The 17973-nt window shown below is 64.0% G+C and overlaps 5 pseudogenes; all 5 read right to left on the reverse strand.

Moving 5' to 3' along the window:
- Positions 1–2200: 2200 nt before the first annotated feature.
- On the reverse strand, positions 2201–2319 carry LOC142865401 (uncharacterized; annotated as a pseudogene).
- Positions 2320–5782: 3463 nt separating this feature from the next.
- Positions 5783–5901, reverse strand: LOC142865402 (uncharacterized; annotated as a pseudogene).
- A 3466-nt stretch (positions 5902–9367) lies between these two features.
- Positions 9368–9486, reverse strand: LOC142865403 (uncharacterized; annotated as a pseudogene).
- A 3466-nt stretch (positions 9487–12952) lies between these two features.
- On the reverse strand, positions 12953–13071 carry LOC142865449 (uncharacterized; annotated as a pseudogene).
- A 3479-nt stretch (positions 13072–16550) lies between these two features.
- LOC142865450 (uncharacterized) lies at positions 16551–16669 on the reverse strand (annotated as a pseudogene).
- Positions 16670–17973: the final 1304 nt, after the last annotated feature.

Consider the following 17973-nt stretch of genomic DNA (forward strand, 5'->3'; position numbering starts at 1 on the left):
AGCTGGGACTTGGCCTCAAAGTGTCCCCTCGCATGGCCACCCCCTTCCCCTTCCTGCTCCTCTACTCCTGGTGCCCCTCCATCCAGGGGCCAGACCTTAGAGAGTCACCGCAAGAGAATCCTGGTCCCCAAGGAGCCTTCTGGGGGACCGGTGCTGAGAGAGGTTGTGGGCATGGCCCGCTGGGGCTCTGCCCGACCCAGGGCTGAGAGATGCCACCTCCCAGCTCTGGGTCCCTGCAGGAAGTGTTGGCAAGCACAGGGCCAGTCCCCCAAAGGCCCAGGTGCAGGGAGCCCAGGCCAAGCAGCCTGTGGAAGAAGCCACTTGCCGTGCCACCCCGGGAACAGGACTGCAGGCCCCGGCCCTTCCCACCTCCTCCTCCTCCTCCTCCCCCCCCCGCACCTCCCCCCCCCGGACATGGCACAGGGCTCAGAGACACCTCAGACTCTTGCTACCCAAGGTGCAAAGGGCATCAGTTGCTCCTCCAAGCCCCCCGCCCAGCAGACCACGTTGTCCAGCCAGCCCCCGGGCCTCCCTGGGGTGCCCAGCACAAAAGTGCAGACACCCACCGGACCCTCAGTCTCAGCTTTCGGATGTTTTTGCCACTCTAAGGACCCGCAGGCCCGCTGGGCCTTCGGGCAGGACAGAGAGCCCCGGGATCCGCCTTGGAGAGCTGCGTGTACGTACGTCCCCATCAGGAGGCGGTCCCCACCTCCGCGGCTCTCCCCTTGGCTCTCCCCTTGCGGGGAGCGGCAGCAGCCTGCAGCCGCAGGGCCTCAGGGAAGACACCAGGCTGGGCCCCCGCGGCACAGCGGGGGCACGTCCCCCGCACTCGACTTAGGGACGGCTGCTGGAGACTGCTGCGGCCACCCTGCTGCCGGGTTTCTGGAGGGCTTCCTGGAAGCAGCGTCCACACCAAGCCCTTGGAAGGCCCAGGCGACGGAGGAGCCGGTCAGGCAGGGGCCGAGGACGGTGAGAGGCCGGGCGGGAAGGAGCATGTCAGGCAGGGGCAGAGGACGGTGACAGGCCGGGCGGGGAGGAGCCGGTCAGGCGGGGGCCCAGGACAGTGACGGGCCTGGCCGGGGAGGAGTGCGTCAGGCAGGGGCAGAGGAGACGGGCTGGGTAAGGGTTAGGGTTACAGTTAGGGCACAATTCACAATCGCAAAGACGTGGAAGCGACCCGAGTGCCCATCCATCCAGGAGTGCATGAATAAAATGTGGCGCGTGGACACCACGGAGTGCCATTCGGCTGTGAGGAGCAGCGGTGAGAGGGCACCTCTCGTGTTCTCCTGGCCAGAGCTGGAACCCGTTCCAGTAAGCCAAGTATCCCAAGAATGGACACACGAGCACCACGTGAGCGCGCTCACCAGCAAATTGGAACGAACGGATGGACACCTAAGTGGACGGAGAGGAATCACCTTCATCGGGTGGGTGTCGGGCGGGTGGGGGGAGGGGAGGGGCATCCACATCCATTAGGCATGGGGTGGGTGCGCACCGACTGGGGGATGGGCGCACTTGAAGCTCTGACCCCAGGGGGGAGGCTTGGAGAGGGCAACGTACCCGACCTTAACACTGGTACCCCCACAATACGCTGGAACAACATGAGAGGTATATGAATGAGAACACAGGGGGGAGGGGGGCACGGGCAATACATGTCACCTGAATACTTGTACTCCCATCATCTGCTTGAAAAGAGAGAGGAAAGAAAATGCAATAATAGAGGTAAGAGACACTTTTTAAAAATAATGAATCCGAAGAGAAAAGTAAAAGGAGGCCTGTGGAGCAGGTCTGGGTGTGACTCCGGATCCCCCAACATCAGGTGCCACCACCAAAGATTCCTGCGTGGAGCCCATAGAACCCCCAAAAGCAACGGGACGAGTTCTGGTCACATACTCCCTCAAAATGACATCCTGGCCTTCTTCTGGAACTCCCTCCCCTCTCAGACTCTCAAGGTTTCCTCCAGCGTGTCGGTTCCCACAGAGCAGACCTTTGGTCTGAGACCTGACAGTCCAGATGCCACGCATGCTGCCGCGTGGCGGCGGTGTCTCGGCTTGGGACAAGAGGAGGCCCCACGGTGCGGGCTGGGGCGCCAGGCACCGCGGCGGGCGCTGAGGGTTGGGGTCACCCCCACACCGGGCCGCCGCCGCGCTCCCAGAAAGGGGACAGAACAAGAGGCAAAAAAAAAAAAAAAAAAAAAAGAAGCAGCCTGAGGCACCCGGTATTCCCAGGCGGTCTCCCATCCAAGTCCTAACCAGGCCCCACCCTGCTTAGCTTCCGAGACCAGACGAGATCGGGGGCGTTCAGGGTGGTGTGGCCCTAGACGGCGGCGGAGGCCGCCCCTGCCCCACTCAAGAAGCCGAGCCTCTCTGCGCTTTCCCCCCGCCGCCGCCGCCGCCGCCGCCGCCGCCGCCTCCCGCCCCAGGCCCCGCGCCGGGCCGGGCCTGTTGAGTTCGCCGGCCGGGTCCCGCGGGCTCCCAGGGACGGGGGTGATGGGCGGGGCGGGGCGGGGGGCTGTCTCTCTATACACACACACACACACACTCACACTCACTCACACAAGATGCGCCTCCACGGCTGGACTCGCCAAGGTGGAGCCCTCCCAGCCCCCCTCGTCTCCTCGCCCGGCCTCCTTCACCTACCCGCTGCCCACCCCCGGCGCGTCGCCGCCGCTGACGCTGACTGCGCACGCGCGCTCGCGCGGGGCGCTCGCCCTTTGACCCCAGCCAGGGGCCGCCCTCCCCCACAACCCCTTTCAGCTGCGCCCCCCCTCGCCCTGTGGGTGGGCTGCCGCCTATTCCCCCGGGCCAGGGCTGGGGCACAGCCAGTGTATGGGGCGTCTCTCTCTGGGGATGTGTCCCATGGGTGGGGTGGGGTGGCGTGGTTTGTGGGGCGCTGAAGAAATCAGTCCCCTCCATCTCCTACCTCTGGAAAACGCCCAAGCCCGTGGAGAACTGCCGGCACCGCTTCGTGGGGGCCGGGACCCTCCTCTGTGTCCTCCTGTGGCCCAGTCCAAGGGGCCTGGGCCTGGCCGGGGCTGCATTGGACCCCAACCACCCTGGCGTGTGGACTCGCTAAAAATCGGCCATTAGATATTGGATTCCAGCTTCCTTGAGGTCATTTCACTAATGAGTGCACCGGAAAGAGTTTCCTAATCCATCTGTGAGGGTGGCAACTGAAAGAGAATTTTAAAGCTGACAGAATAGGCGAGGGAAGGCATAGGAGATTTCCACACCCAGCAAGGAAGCCTTTCCCGAAATGGAAGAAAGAAACGAGCAAACAGAGACACCGGTAGCCCGCCCGGAAAAGAGTCTGCCCCCGAGAGAAAGTACCCTGACCAGGTTCACCCATGGGTGGGTGGGTGGCGAGCTAGCGAGGTTCAGAAGAGCGAGGACCGCAGTCTGTGCGGAAGACACCTGCGCTCGGGTGTGTGTGGCGGCCCGATTCGCAAGCAGCTCTAGATGTTAAACCAAGGAGAAGCCAGGGAGTTCCCAACGCCCCAGGTGTCCTCAGCCCACGACTGGCTGCTGTGGGAATGCGAAGCCCGGCTCCTTGTCTCAGAGCGGGGTTCCCAGGAGGATCAGGCTGAAGCTGGGACTTGGCCTCAAAGTGTCCCCTCGCATGGCCACCCCCTTCCCCTTCCTGCTCCTCTACTCCTGGTGCCCCTCCATCCAGGGGCCAGACCTTAGAGAGTCACCGCAAGAGAATCCTGGTCCCCAAGGAGCCTTCTGGGGGACCGGTGCTGAGAGAGGTTGTGGGCATGGCCCGCTGGGGCTCTGCCCGACCCAGGGCTGAGAGATGCCACCTCCCAGCTCTGGGTCCCTGCAGGAAGTGTTGGCAAGCACAGGGCCAGTCCCCCAAAGGCCCAGGTGCAGGGAGCCCAGGCCAAGCAGCCTGTGGAAGAAGCCACTTGCCGTGCCACCCCGGGAACAGGACTGCAGGCCCCGGCCCTTCCCACCTCCTCCTCCTCCTCCTCCCCCCCCCGCACCTCCCCCCCCCGGACATGGCACAGGGCTCAGAGACACCTCAGACTCTTGCTACCCAAGGTGCAAAGGGCATCAGTTGCTCCTCCAAGCCCCCCGCCCAGCAGACCACGTTGTCCAGCCAGCCCCCGGGCCTCCCTGGGGTGCCCAGCACAAAAGTGCAGACACCCACCGGACCCTCAGTCTCAGCTTTCGGATGTTTTTGCCACTCTAAGGACCCGCAGGCCCGCTGGGCCTTCGGGCAGGACAGAGAGCCCCGGGATCCGCCTTGGAGAGCTGCGTGTACGTACGTCCCCATCAGGAGGCGGTCCCCACCTCCGCGGCTCTCCCCTTGGCTCTCCCCTTGCGGGGAGCGGCAGCAGCCTGCAGCCGCAGGGCCTCAGGGAAGACACCAGGCTGGGCCCCCGCGGCACAGCGGGGGCACGTCCCCCGCACTCGACTTAGGGACGGCTGCTGGAGACTGCTGCGGCCACCCTGCTGCCGGGTTTCTGGAGGGCTTCCTGGAAGCAGCGTCCACACCAAGCCCTTGGAAGGCCCAGGCGACGGAGGAGCCGGTCAGGCAGGGGCCGAGGACGGTGAGAGGCCGGGCGGGAAGGAGCATGTCAGGCAGGGGCAGAGGACGGTGACAGGCCGGGCGGGGAGGAGCCGGTCAGGCGGGGGCCCAGGACAGTGACGGGCCTGGCCGGGGAGGAGTGCGTCAGGCAGGGGCAGAGGAGACGGGCTGGGTAAGGGTTAGGGTTACAGTTAGGGCACAATTCACAATCGCAAAGACGTGGAAGCGACCCGAGTGCCCATCCATCCAGGAGTGCATGAATAAAATGTGGCGCGTGGACACCACGGAGTGCCATTCGGCTGTGAGGAGCAGCGGTGAGAGGGCACCTCTCGTGTTCTCCTGGCCAGAGCTGGAACCCGTTCCAGTAAGCCAAGTATCCCAAGAATGGACACACGAGCACCACGTGAGCGCGCTCACCAGCAAATTGGAACGAACGGATGGACACCTAAGTGGACGGAGAGGAATCACCTTCATCGGGTGGGTGTCGGGCGGGTGGGGGGAGGGGAGGGGCATCCACATCCATTAGGCATGGGGTGGGTGCGCACCGACTGGGGGATGGGCGCACTTGAAGCTCTGACCCCAGGGGGGAGGCTTGGAGAGGGCAACGTACCCGACCTTAACACTGGTACCCCCACAATACGCTGGAACAACATGAGAGGTATATGAATGAGAACACAGGGGGGAGGGGGGCACGGGCAATACATGTCACCTGAATACTTGTACTCCCATCATCTGCTTGAAAAGAGAGAGGAAAGAAAATGCAATAATAGAGGTAAGAGACACTTTTTAAAAATAATGAATCCGAAGAGAAAAGTAAAAGGAGGCCTGTGGAGCAGGTCTGGGTGTGACTCCGGATCCCCCAACATCAGGTGCCACCACCAAAGATTCCTGCGTGGAGCCCATAGAACCCCCAAAAGCAACGGGACGAGTTCTGGTCACATACTCCCTCAAAATGACATCCTGGCCTTCTTCTGGAACTCCCTCCCCTCTCAGACTCTCAAGGTTTCCTCCAGCGTGTCGGTTCCCACAGAGCAGACCTTTGGTCTGAGACCTGACAGTCCAGATGCCACGCATGCTGCCGCGTGGCGGCGGTGTCTCGGCTTGGGACAAGAGGAGGCCCCACGGTGCGGGCTGGGGCGCCAGGCACCGCGGCGGGCGCTGAGGGTTGGGGTCACCCCCACACCGGGCCGCCGCCGCGCTCCCAGAAAGGGGACAGAACAAGAGGCAAAAAAAAAAAAAAAAAAAAAGAAGCAGCCTGAGGCACCCGGTATTCCCAGGCGGTCTCCCATCCAAGTCCTAACCAGGCCCCACCCTGCTTAGCTTCCGAGACCAGACGAGATCGGGGGCGTTCAGGGTGGTGTGGCCCTAGACGGCGGCGGAGGCCGCCCCTGCCCCACTCAAGAAGCCGAGCCTCTCTGCGCTTTCCCCCCGCCGCCGCCGCCGCCGCCGCCGCCGCCGCCGCCTCCCGCCCCAGGCCCCGCGCCGGGCCGGGCCTGTTGAGTTCGCCGGCCGGGTCCCGCGGGCTCCCAGGGACGGGGGTGATGGGCGGGGCGGGGCGGGGGGCTGTCTCTCTATACACACACACACACACACTCACACTCACTCACACAAGATGCGCCTCCACGGCTGGACTCGCCAAGGTGGAGCCCTCCCAGCCCCCCTCGTCTCCTCGCCCGGCCTCCTTCACCTACCCGCTGCCCACCCCCGGCGCGTCGCCGCCGCTGACGCTGACTGCGCACGCGCGCTCGCGCGGGGCGCTCGCCCTTTGACCCCAGCCAGGGGCCGCCCTCCCCCACAACCCCTTTCAGCTGCGCCCCCCCTCGCCCTGTGGGTGGGCTGCCGCCTATTCCCCCGGGCCAGGGCTGGGGCACAGCCAGTGTATGGGGCGTCTCTCTCTGGGGATGTGTCCCATGGGTGGGGTGGGGTGGCGTGGTTTGTGGGGCGCTGAAGAAATCAGTCCCCTCCATCTCCTACCTCTGGAAAACGCCCAAGCCCGTGGAGAACTGCCGGCACCGCTTCGTGGGGGCCGGGACCCTCCTCTGTGTCCTCCTGTGGCCCAGTCCAAGGGGCCTGGGCCTGGCCGGGGCTGCATTGGACCCCAACCACCCTGGCGTGTGGACTCGCTAAAAATCGGCCATTAGATATTGGATTCCAGCTTCCTTGAGGTCATTTCACTAATGAGTGCACCGGAAAGAGTTTCCTAATCCATCTGTGAGGGTGGCAACTGAAAGAGAATTTTAAAGCTGACAGAATAGGCGAGGGAAAGCATAGGAGATTTCCACACCCAGCAAGGAAGCCTTTCCCGAAATGGAAGAAAGAAACGAGCAAACAGAGACACCGGTAGCCCGCCCGGAAAAGAGTCTGCCCCCGAGAGAAAGTACCCTGACCAGGTTCACCCATGGGTGGGTGGGTGGCGAGCTAGCGAGGTTCAGAAGAGCGAGGACCGCAGTCTGTGCGGAAGACACCTGCGCTCGGGTGTGTGTGGCGGCCCGATTCGCAAGCAGCTCTAGATGTTAAACCAAGGAGAAGCCAGGGAGTTCCCAACGCCCCAGGTGTCCTCAGCCCACGACTGGCTGCTGTGGGAATGCGAAGCCCGGCTCCAGTCTCAGAGCGGGGTTCCCAGGAGGATCAGGCTGAAGCTGGGACTTGGCCTCAAAGTGTCCCCTCGCATGGCCACCCCCTTCCCCTTCCTGCTCCTCTACTCCTGGTGCCCCTCCATCCAGGGGCCAGACCTTAGAGAGTCACCGCAAGAGAATCCTGGTCCCAAAGGAGCCTTCTGGGGGACCGGTGCTGAGAGAGGTTGTGGGCATGGCCCGCTGGGGCTCTGCCCGACCCAGGGCTGAGAGATGCCACCTCCCAGCTCTGGGTCCCTGCAGGAAGTGTTGGCAAGCACAGGGCCAGTCCCCCAAAGGCCCAGGTGCAGGGAGCCCAGGCCAAGCAGCCTGTGGAAGAAGCCACTTGCCGTGCCACCCCGGGAACAGGACTGCAGGCCCCGGCCCTTCCCACCTCCTCCTCCTCCTCCTCCCCCCCCCGCACCTCCCCCCCCCCGGACATGGCACAGGGCTCAGAGACACCTCAGACTCTTGCTACCCAAGGTGCAAAGGGCATCAGTTGCTCCTCCAAGCCCCCCGCCCAGCAGACCACGTTGTCCAGCCAGCCCCCGGGCCTCCCTGGGGTGCCCAGCACAAAAGTGCAGACACCCACCGGACCCTCAGTCTCAGCTTTCGGATGTTTTTGCCACTCTAAGGACCCGCAGGCCCGCTGGGCCTTCGGGCAGGACAGAGAGCCCCGGGATCCGCCTTGGAGAGCTGCGTGTACGTACGTCCCCATCAGGAGGCGGTCCCCACCTCCGCGGCTCTCCCCTTGGCTCTCCCCTTGCGGGGAGCGGCAGCAGCCTGCAGCCGCAGGGCCTCAGGGAAGACACCAGGCTGGGCCCCCGCGGCACAGCGGGGGCACGTCCCCCGCACTCGACTTAGGGACGGCTGCTGGAGACTGCTGCGGCCACCCTGCTGCCGGGTTTCTGGAGGGCTTCCTGGAAGCAGCGTCCACACCAAGCCCTTGGAAGGCCCAGGCGACGGAGGAGCCGGTCAGGCAGGGGCCGAGGACGGTGAGAGGCCGGGCGGGAAGGAGCATGTCAGGCAGGGGCAGAGGACGGTGACAGGCCGGGCGGGGAGGAGCCGGTCAGGCGGGGGCCCAGGACAGTGACGGGCCTGGCCGGGGAGGAGTGCGTCAGGCAGGGGCAGAGGAGACGGGCTGGGTAAGGGTTAGGGTTACAGTTAGGGCACAATTCACAATCGCAAAGACGTGGAAGCGACCCGAGTGCCCATCCATCCAGGAGTGCATGAATAAAATGTGGCGCGTGGACACCACGGAGTGCCATTCGGCTGTGAGGAGCAGCGGTGAGAGGGCACCTCTCGTGTTCTCCTGGCCAGAGCTGGAACCCGTTCCAGTAAGCCAAGTATCCCAAGAATGGACACACGAGCACCACGTGAGCGCGCTCACCAGCAAATTGGAACGAACGGATGGACACCTAAGTGGACGGAGAGGAATCACCTTCATCGGGTGGGTGTCGGGCGGGTGGGGGGAGGGGAGGGGCATCCACATCCATTAGGCATGGGGTGGGTGCGCACCGACTGGGGGATGGGCGCACTTGAAGCTCTGACCCCAGGGGGGAGGCTTGGAGAGGGCAACGTACCCGACCTTAACACTGGTACCCCCACAATACGCTGGAACAACATGAGAGGTATATGAATGAGAACACAGGGGGGAGGGGGGCACGGGCAATACATGTCACCTGAATACTTGTACTCCCATCATCTGCTTGAAAAGAGAGAGGAAAGAAAATGCAATAATAGAGGTAAGAGACACTTTTTAAAAATAATGAATCCGAAGAGAAAAGTAAAAGGAGGCCTGTGGAGCAGGTCTGGGTGTGACTCCGGATCCCCCAACATCAGGTGCCACCACCAAAGATTCCTGCGTGGAGCCCATAGAACCCCCAAAAGCAACGGGACGAGTTCTGGTCACATACTCCCTCAAAATGACATCCTGGCCTTCTTCTGGAACTCCCTCCCCTCTCAGACTCTCAAGGTTTCCTCCAGCGTGTCGGTTCCCACAGAGCAGACCTTTGGTCTGAGACCTGACAGTCCAGATGCCACGCATGCTGCCGCGTGGCGGCGGTGTCTCGGCTTGGGACAAGAGGAGGCCCCACGGTGCGGGCTGGGGCGCCAGGCACCGCGGCGGGCGCTGAGGGTTGGGGTCACCCCCACACCGGGCCGCCGCCGCGCTCCCAGAAAGGGGACAGAACAAGAGGCAAAAAAAAAAAAAAAAAAAAAGAAGCAGCCTGAGGCACCCGGTATTCCCAGGCGGTCTCCCATCCAAGTCCTAACCAGGCCCCACCCTGCTTAGCTTCCGAGACCAGACGAGATCGGGGGCGTTCAGGGTGGTGTGGCCCTAGACGGCGGCGGAGGCCGCCCCTGCCCCACTCAAGAAGCCGAGCCTCTCTGCGCTTTCCCCCCGCCGCCGCCGCCGCCGCCGCCGCCGCCGCCGCCTCCCGCCCCAGGCCCCGCGCCGGGCCGGGCCTGTTGAGTTCGCCGGCCGGGTCCCGCGGGCTCCCAGGGACGGGGGTGATGGGCGGGGCGGGGCGGGGGGCTGTCTCTCTATACACACACACACACACACTCACACTCACTCACACAAGATGCGCCTCCACGGCTGGACTCGCCAAGGTGGAGCCCTCCCAGCCCCCCTCGTCTCCTCGCCCGGCCTCCTTCACCTACCCGCTGCCCACCCCCGGCGCGTCGCCGCCGCTGACGCTGACTGCGCACGCGCGCTCGCGCGGGGCGCTCGCCCTTTGACCCCAGCCAGGGGCCGCCCTCCCCCACAACCCCTTTCAGCTGCGCCCCCCCTCGCCCTGTGGGTGGGCTGCCGCCTATTCCCCCGGGCCAGGGCTGGGGCACAGCCAGTGTATGGGGCGTCTCTCTCTGGGGATGTGTCCCATGGGTGGGGTGGGGTGGCGTGGTTTGTGGGGCGCTGAAGAAATCAGTCCCCTCCATCTCCTACCTCTGGAAAACGCCCAAGCCCGTGGAGAACTGCCGGCACCGCTTCGTGGGGGCCGGGACCCTCCTCTGTGTCCTCCTGTGGCCCAGTCCAAGGGGCCTGGGCCTGGCCGGGGCTGCATTGGACCCCAACCACCCTGGCGTGTGGACTCGCTAAAAATCGGCCATTAGATATTGGATTCCAGCTTCCTTGAGGTCATTTCACTAATGAGTGCACCGGAAAGAGTTTCCTAATCCATCTGTGAGGGTGGCAACTGAAAGAGAATTTTAAAGCTGACAGAATAGGCGAGGGAAAGCATAGGAGATTTCCACACCCAGCAAGGAAGCCTTTCCCGAAATGGAAGAAAGAAACGAGCAAACAGAGACACCGGTAGCCCGCCCGGAAAAGAGTCTGCCCCCGAGAGAAAGTACCCTGACCAGGTTCACCCATGGGTGGGTGGGTGGCGAGCTAGCGAGGTTCAGAAGAGCGAGGACCGCAGTCTGTGCGGAAGACACCTGCGCTCGGGTGTGTGTGGCGGCCCGATTCGCAAGCAGCTCTAGATGTTAAACCAAGGAGAAGCCAGGGAGTTCCCAACGCCCCAGGTGTCCTCAGCCCACGACTGGCTGCTGTGGGAATGCGAAGCCCGGCTCCAGTCTCAGAGCGGGGTTCCCAGGAGGATCAGGCTGAAGCTGGGACTTGGCCTCAAAGTGTCCCCTCGCATGGCCACCCCCTTCCCCTTCCTGCTCCTCTACTCCTGGTGCCCCTCCATCCAGGGGCCAGACCTTAGAGAGTCACCGCAAGAGAATCCTGGTCCCAAAGGAGCCTTCTGGGGGACCGGTGCTGAGAGAGGTTGTGGGCATGGCCCGCTGGGGCTCTGCCCGACCCAGGGCTGAGAGATGCCACCTCCCAGCTCTGGGTCCCTGCAGGAAGTGTTGGCAAGCACAGGGCCAGTCCCCCAAAGGCCCAGGTGCAGGGAGCCCAGGCCAAGCAGCCTGTGGAAGAAGCCACTTGCCGTGCCACCCCGGGAACAGGACTGCAGGCCCCGGCCCTTCCCACCTCCTCCTCCTCCTCCTCCCCCCCCCGCACCTCCCCCCCCCCGGACATGGCACAGGGCTCAGAGACACCTCAGACTCTTGCTACCCAAGGTGCAAAGGGCATCAGTTGCTCCTCCAAGCCCCCCGCCCAGCAGACCACGTTGTCCAGCCAGCCCCCGGGCCTCCCTGGGGTGCCCAGCACAAAAGTGCAGACACCCACCGGACCCTCAGTCTCAGCTTTCGGATGTTTTTGCCACTCTAAGGACCCGCAGGCCCGCTGGGCCTTCGGGCAGGACAGAGAGCCCCGGGATCCGCCTTGGAGAGCTGCGTGTACGTACGTCCCCATCAGGAGGCGGTCCCCACCTCCGCGGCTCTCCCCTTGGCTCTCCCCTTGCGGGGAGCGGCAGCAGCCTGCAGCCGCAGGGCCTCAGGGAAGACACCAGGCTGGGCCCCCGCGGCACAGCGGGGGCACGTCCCCCGCACTCGACTTAGGGACGGCTGCTGGAGACTGCTGCGGCCACCCTGCTGCCGGGTTTCTGGAGGGCTTCCTGGAAGCAGCGTCCACACCAAGCCCTTGGAAGGCCCAGGCGACGGAGGAGCCGGTCAGGCAGGGGCCGAGGACGGTGAGAGGCCGGGCGGGAAGGAGCATGTCAGGCAGGGGCAGAGGACGGTGACAGGCCGGGCGGGGAGGAGCCGGTCAGGCGGGGGCCCAGGACAGTGACGGGCCTGGCCGGGGAGGAGTGCGTCAGGCAGGGGCAGAGGAGACGGGCTGGGTAAGGGTTAGGGTTACAGTTAGGGCACAATTCACAATCGCAAAGACGTGGAAGCGACCCGAGTGCCCATCCATCCAGGAGTGCATGAATAAAATGTGGCGCGTGGACACCACGGAGTGCCATTCGGCTGTGAGGAGCAGCGGTGAGAGGGCACCTCTCGTGTTCTCCTGGCCAGAGCTGGAACCCGTTCCAGTAAGCCAAGTATCCCAAGAATGGACACACGAGCACCACGTGAGCGCGCTCACCAGCAAATTGGAACGAACGGATGGACACCTAAGTGGACGGAGAGGAATCACCTTCATCGGGTGGGTGTCGGGCGGGTGGGGGGAGGGGAGGGGCATCCACATCCATTAGGCATGGGGTGGGTGCGCACCGACTGGGGGATGGGCGCACTTGAAGCTCTGACCCCAGGGGGGAGGCTTGGAGAGGGCAACGTACCCGACCTTAACACTGGTACCCCCACAATACGCTGGAACAACATGAGAGGTATATGAATGAGAACACAGGGGGGAGGGGGGCACGGGCAATACATGTCACCTGAATACTTGTACTCCCATCATCTGCTTGAAAAGAGAGAGGAAAGAAAATGCAATAATAGAGGTAAGAGACACTTTTTAAAAATAATGAATCCGAAGAGAAAAGTAAAAGGAGGCCTGTGGAGCAGGTCTGGGTGTGACTCCGGATCCCCCAACATCAGGTGCCACCACCAAAGATTCCTGCGTGGAGCCCATAGAACCCCCAAAAGCAACGGGACGAGTTCTGGTCACATACTCCCTCAAAATGACATCCTGGCCTTCTTCTGGAACTCCCTCCCCTCTCAGACTCTCAAGGTTTCCTCCAGCGTGTCGGTTCCCACAGAGCAGACCTTTGGTCTGAGACCTGACAGTCCAGATGCCACGCATGCTGCCGCGTGGCGGCGGTGTCTCGGCTTGGGACAAGAGGAGGCCCCACGGTGCGGGCTGGGGCGCCAGGCACCGCGGCGGGCGCTGAGGGTTGGGGTCACCCCCACACCGGGCCGCCGCCGCGCTCCCAGAAAGGGGACAGAACAAGAGGCAAAAAAAAAAAAAAAAAAAAAGAAGCAGCCTGAGGCACCCGGTATTCCCAGGCGGTCTCCCATCCAAGTCCTAACCGGGCCCCACCCTGCTTAGCTTCCGAGACCAGACGAGATCGGGGGCGTTCAGGGTGGTGTGGCCCTAGACGGCGGCGGAGGCCGCCCCTGCCCCACTCAAGAAGCCGAGCCTCTCTGCGCTTTCCCCCCGCCGCCGCCGCCGCCGCCGCCGCCGCCGCCGCCGCCGCCGCCGCCGCCTCCCGCCCCAGGCCCCGCGCCGGGCCGGGCCTGTTGAGTTCGCCGGCCGGGTCCCGCGGGCTCCCAGGGACGGGGGTGATGGGCGGGGCGGGGCGGGGGGCTGTCTCTCTATACACACACACACACACACTCACACTCACTCACACAAGATGCGCCTCCACGGCTGGACTCGCCAAGGTGGAGCCCTCCCAGCCCCCCTCGTCTCCTCGCCCGGCCTCCTTCACCTACCCGCTGCCCACCCCCGGCGCGTCGCCGCCGCTGACGCTGACTGCGCACGCGCGCTCGCGCGGGGCGCTCGCCCTTTGACCCCAGCCAGGGGCCGCCCTCCCCCACAACCCCTTTCAGCTGCGCCCCCCCTCGCCCTGTGGGTGGGCTGCCGCCTATTCCCCCGGGCCAGGGCTGGGGCACAGCCAGTGTATGGGGCGTCTCTCTCTGGGGATGTGTCCCATGGGTGGGGTGGGGTGGCGTGGTTTGTGGGGCGCTGAAGAAATCAGTCCCCTCCATCTCCTACCTCTGGAAAACGCCCAAGCCCGTGGAGAACTGCCGGCACCGCTTCGTGGGGGCCGGGACCCTCCTCTGTGTCCTCCTGTGGCCCAGTCCAAGGGGCCTGGGCCTGGCCGGGGCTGCATTGGACCCCAACCACCCTGGCGTGTGGACTCGCTAAAAATCGGCCATTAGATATTGGATTCCAGCTTCCTTGAGGTCATTTCACTAATGAGTGCACCGGAAAGAGTTTCCTAATCCATCTGTGAGGGTGGCAACTGAAAGAGAATTTTAAAGCTGACAGAATAGGCGAGGGAAGGCATAGGAGATTTCCACACCCAGCAAGGAAGCCTTTCCCGAAATGGAAGAAAGAAACGAGCAAACAGAGACACCGGTAGCCCGCCCGGAAAAGAGTCTGCCCCCGAGAGAAAGTACCCTGACCAGGTTCACCCATGGGTGGGTGGGTGGCGAGCTAGCGAGGTTCAGAAGAGCGAGGACCGCAGTCTGTGCGGAAGACACCTGCGCTCGGGTGTGTGTGGCGGCCCGATTCGCAAGCAGCTCTAGATGTTAAACCAAGGAGAAGCCAGGGAGTTCCCAACGCCCCAGGTGTCCTCAGCCCACGACTGGCTGCTGTGGGAATGCGAAGCCCGGCTCCAGTCTCAGAGCGGGGTTCCCAGGAGGATCAGGCTGAAGCTGGGACTTGGCCTCAAAGTGTCCCCTCGCATGGCCACCCCCTTCCCCTTCCTGCTCCTCTACTCCTGGTGCCCCTCCATCCAGGGGCCAGACCTTAGAGAGTCACCGCAAGAGAATCCTGGTCCCAAAGGAGCCTTCTGGGGGACCGGTGCTGAGAGAGGTTGTGGGCATGGCCCGCTGGGGCTCTGCCCGACCCAGGGCTGAGAGATGCCACCTCCCAGCTCTGGGTCCCTGCAGGAAGTGTTGGCAAGCACAGGGCCAGTCCCCCAAAGGCCCAGGTGCAGGGAGCCCAGGCCAAGCAGCCTGTGGAAGAAGCCACTTGCCGTGCCACCCCGGGAACAGGACTGCAGGCCCCGGCCCTTCCCACCTCCTCCTCCTCCTCCTCCCCCCCCCGCACCTCCCCCCCCCGGACATGGCACAGGGCTCAGAGACACCTCAGACTCTTGCTACCCAAGGTGCAAAGGGCATCAGTTGCTCCTCCAAGCCCCCCGCCCAGCAGACCACGTTGTCCAGCCAGCCCCCGGGCCTCCCTGGGGTGCCCAGCACAAAAGTGCAGACACCCACCGGACCCTCAGTCTCAGCTTTCGGATGTTTTTGCCACTCTAAGGACCCGCAGGCCCGCTGGGCCTTCGGGCAGGACAGAGAGCCCCGGGATCCGCCTTGGAGAGCTGCGTGTACGTACGTCCCCATCAGGAGGCGGTCCCCACCTCCGCGGCTCTCCCCTTGGCTCTCCCCTTGCGGGGAGCGGCAGCAGCCTGCAGCCGCAGGGCCTCAGGGAAGACACCAGGCTGGGCCCCCGCGGCACAGCGGGGGCACGTCCCCCGCACTCGACTTAGGGACGGCTGCTGGAGACTGCTGCGGCCACCCTGCTGCCGGGTTTCTGGAGGGCTTCCTGGAAGCAGCGTCCACACCAAGCCCTTGGAAGGCCCAGGCGACGGAGGAGCCGGTCAGGCAGGGGCCGAGGACGGTGAGAGGCCGGGCGGGAAGGAGCATGTCAGGCAGGGGCAGAGGACGGTGACAGGCCGGGCGGGGAGGAGCCGGTCAGGCGGGGGCCCAGGACAGTGACGGGCCTGGCCGGGGAGGAGTGCGTCAGGCAGGGGCAGAGGAGACGGGCTGGGTAAGGGTTAGGGTTACAGTTAGGGCACAATTCACAATCGCAAAGACGTGGAAGCGACCCGAGTGCCCATCCATCCAGGAGTGCATGAATAAAATGTGGCGCGTGGACACCACGGAGTGCCATTCGGCTGTGAGGAGCAGCGGTGAGAGGGCACCTCTCGTGTTCTCCTGGCCAGAGCTGGAACCCGTTCCAGTAAGCCAAGTATCCCAAGAATGGACACACGAGCACCACGTGAGCGCGCTCACCAGCAAATTGGAACGAACGGATGGACACCTAAGTGGACGGAGAGGAATCACCTTCATCGGGTGGGTGTCGGGCGGGTGGGGGGAGGGGAGGGGCATCCACATCCATTAGGCATGGGGTGGGTGCGCACCGACTGGGGGATGGGCGCACTTGAAGCTCTGACCCCAGGGGGGAGGCTTGGAGAGGGCAACGTACCCGACCTTAACACTGGTACCCCCACAATACGCTGGAACAACATGAGAGGTATATGAATGAGAACACAGGGGGGAGGGGGGCACGGGCAATACATGTCACCTGAATACTTGTACTCCCATCATCTGCTTGAAAAGAGAGAGGAAAGAAAATGCAATAATAGAGGTAAGAGACACTTTTTAAAAATAATGAATCCGAAGAGAAAAGTAAAAGGAGGCCTGTGGAGCAGGTCTGGGTGTGACTCCGGATCCCCCAACATCAGGTGCCACCACCAAAGATTCCTGCGTGGAGCCCATAGAACCCCCAAAAGCAACGGGACGAGTTCTGGTCACATACTCCCTCAAAATGACATCCTGGCCTTCTTCTGGAACTCCCTCCCCTCTCAGACTCTCAAGGTTTCCTCCAGCGTGTCGGTTCCCACAGAGCAGACCTTTGGTCTGAGACCTGACAGTCCAGATGCCACGCATGCTGCCGCGTGGCGGCGGTGTCTCGGCTTGGGACAAGAGGAGGCCCCACGGTGCGGGCTGGGGCGCCAGGCACCGCGGCGGGCGCTGAGGGTTGGGGTCACCCCCACACCGGGCCGCCGCCGCGCTCCCAGAAAGGGGACAGAACAAGAGGCAAAAAAAAAAAAAAAAAAAAGAAGCAGCCTGAGGCACCCGGTATTCCCAGGCGGTCTCCCATCCAAGTCCTAACCGGGCCCCACCCTGCTTAGCTTCCGAGACCAGACGAGATCGGGGGCGTTCAGGGTGGTGTGGCCCTAGACGGCGGCGGAGGCCGCCCCTGCCCCACTCAAGAAGCCGAGCCTCTCTGCGCTTTCCCCCCGCCGCCGCCGCCGCCGCCGCCGCCGCCGCCGCCGCCGCCGCCGCCTCCCGCCCCAGGCCCCGCGCCGGGCCGGGCCTGTTGAGTTCGCCGGCCGGGTCCCGCGGGCTCCCAGGGACGGGGGTGATGGGCGGGGCGGGGCGGGGGGCTGTCTCTCTATACACACACACACACACACTCACACTCACTCACACAAGATGCGCCTCCACGGCTGGACTCGCCAAGGTGGAGCCCTCCCAGCCCCCCTCGTCTCCTCGCCCGGCCTCCTTCACCTACCCGCTGCCCACCCCCGGCGCGTCGCCGCCGCTGACGCTGACTGCGCACGCGCGCTCGCGCGGGGCGCTCGCCCTTTGACCCCAGCCAGGGGCCGCCCTCCCCCACAACCCCTTTCAGCTGCGCCCCCCCTCGCCCTGTGGGTGGGCTGCCGCCTATTCCCCCGGGCCAGGGCTGGGGCACAGCCAGTGTATGGGGCGTCTCTCTCTGGGGATGTGTCCCATGGGTGGGGTGGGGTGGCGTGGTTTGTGGGGCGCTGAAGAAATCAGTCCCCTCCATCTCCTACCTCTGGAAAACGCCCAAGCCCGTGGAGAACTGCCGGCACCGCTTCGTGGGGGCCGGGACCCTCCTCTGTGTCCTCCTGTGGCCCAGTCCAAGGGGCCTGGGCCTGGCCGGGGCTGCATTGGACCCCAACCACCCTGGCGTGTGGACTCGCTAAAAATCGGCCATTAGATATTGGATTCCAGCTTCCTTGAGGTCATTTCACTAATGAGTGCACCGGAAAGAGTTTCCTAATCCATCTGTGAGGGTGGCAACTGAAAGAGAATTTTAAAGCTGACAGAATAGGCGAGGGAAGGCATAGGAGATTTCCACACCCAGCAAGGAAGCCTTTCCCGAAATGGAAGAAAGAAACGAGCAAACAGAGACACCGGTAGCCCGCCCGGAAAAGAGTCTGCCCCCGAGAGAAAGTACCCTGACCAGGTTCACCCATGGGTGGGTGGGTGGCGAGCTAGCGAGGTTCAGAAGAGCGAGGACCGCAGTCTGTGCGGAAGACACCTGCGCTCGGGTGTGTGTGGCGGCCCGATTCGCAAGCAGCTCTAGATGTTAAACCAAGGAGAAGCCAGGGAGTTCCCAACGCCCCAGGTGTCCTCAGCCCACGACTGGCTGCTGTGGGAATGCGAAGCCCGGCTCCTTGTCTCAGAGCGGGGTTCCCAGGAGGATCAGGCTGAAGCTGGGACTTGGCCTCAAAGTGTC

This window comes from Microcebus murinus, chromosome 28, assembly GCF_040939455.1.
Source record: "Microcebus murinus isolate Inina chromosome 28, M.murinus_Inina_mat1.0, whole genome shotgun sequence".
NCBI classification, from domain to species: domain Eukaryota; kingdom Metazoa; phylum Chordata; class Mammalia; order Primates; family Cheirogaleidae; genus Microcebus; species Microcebus murinus.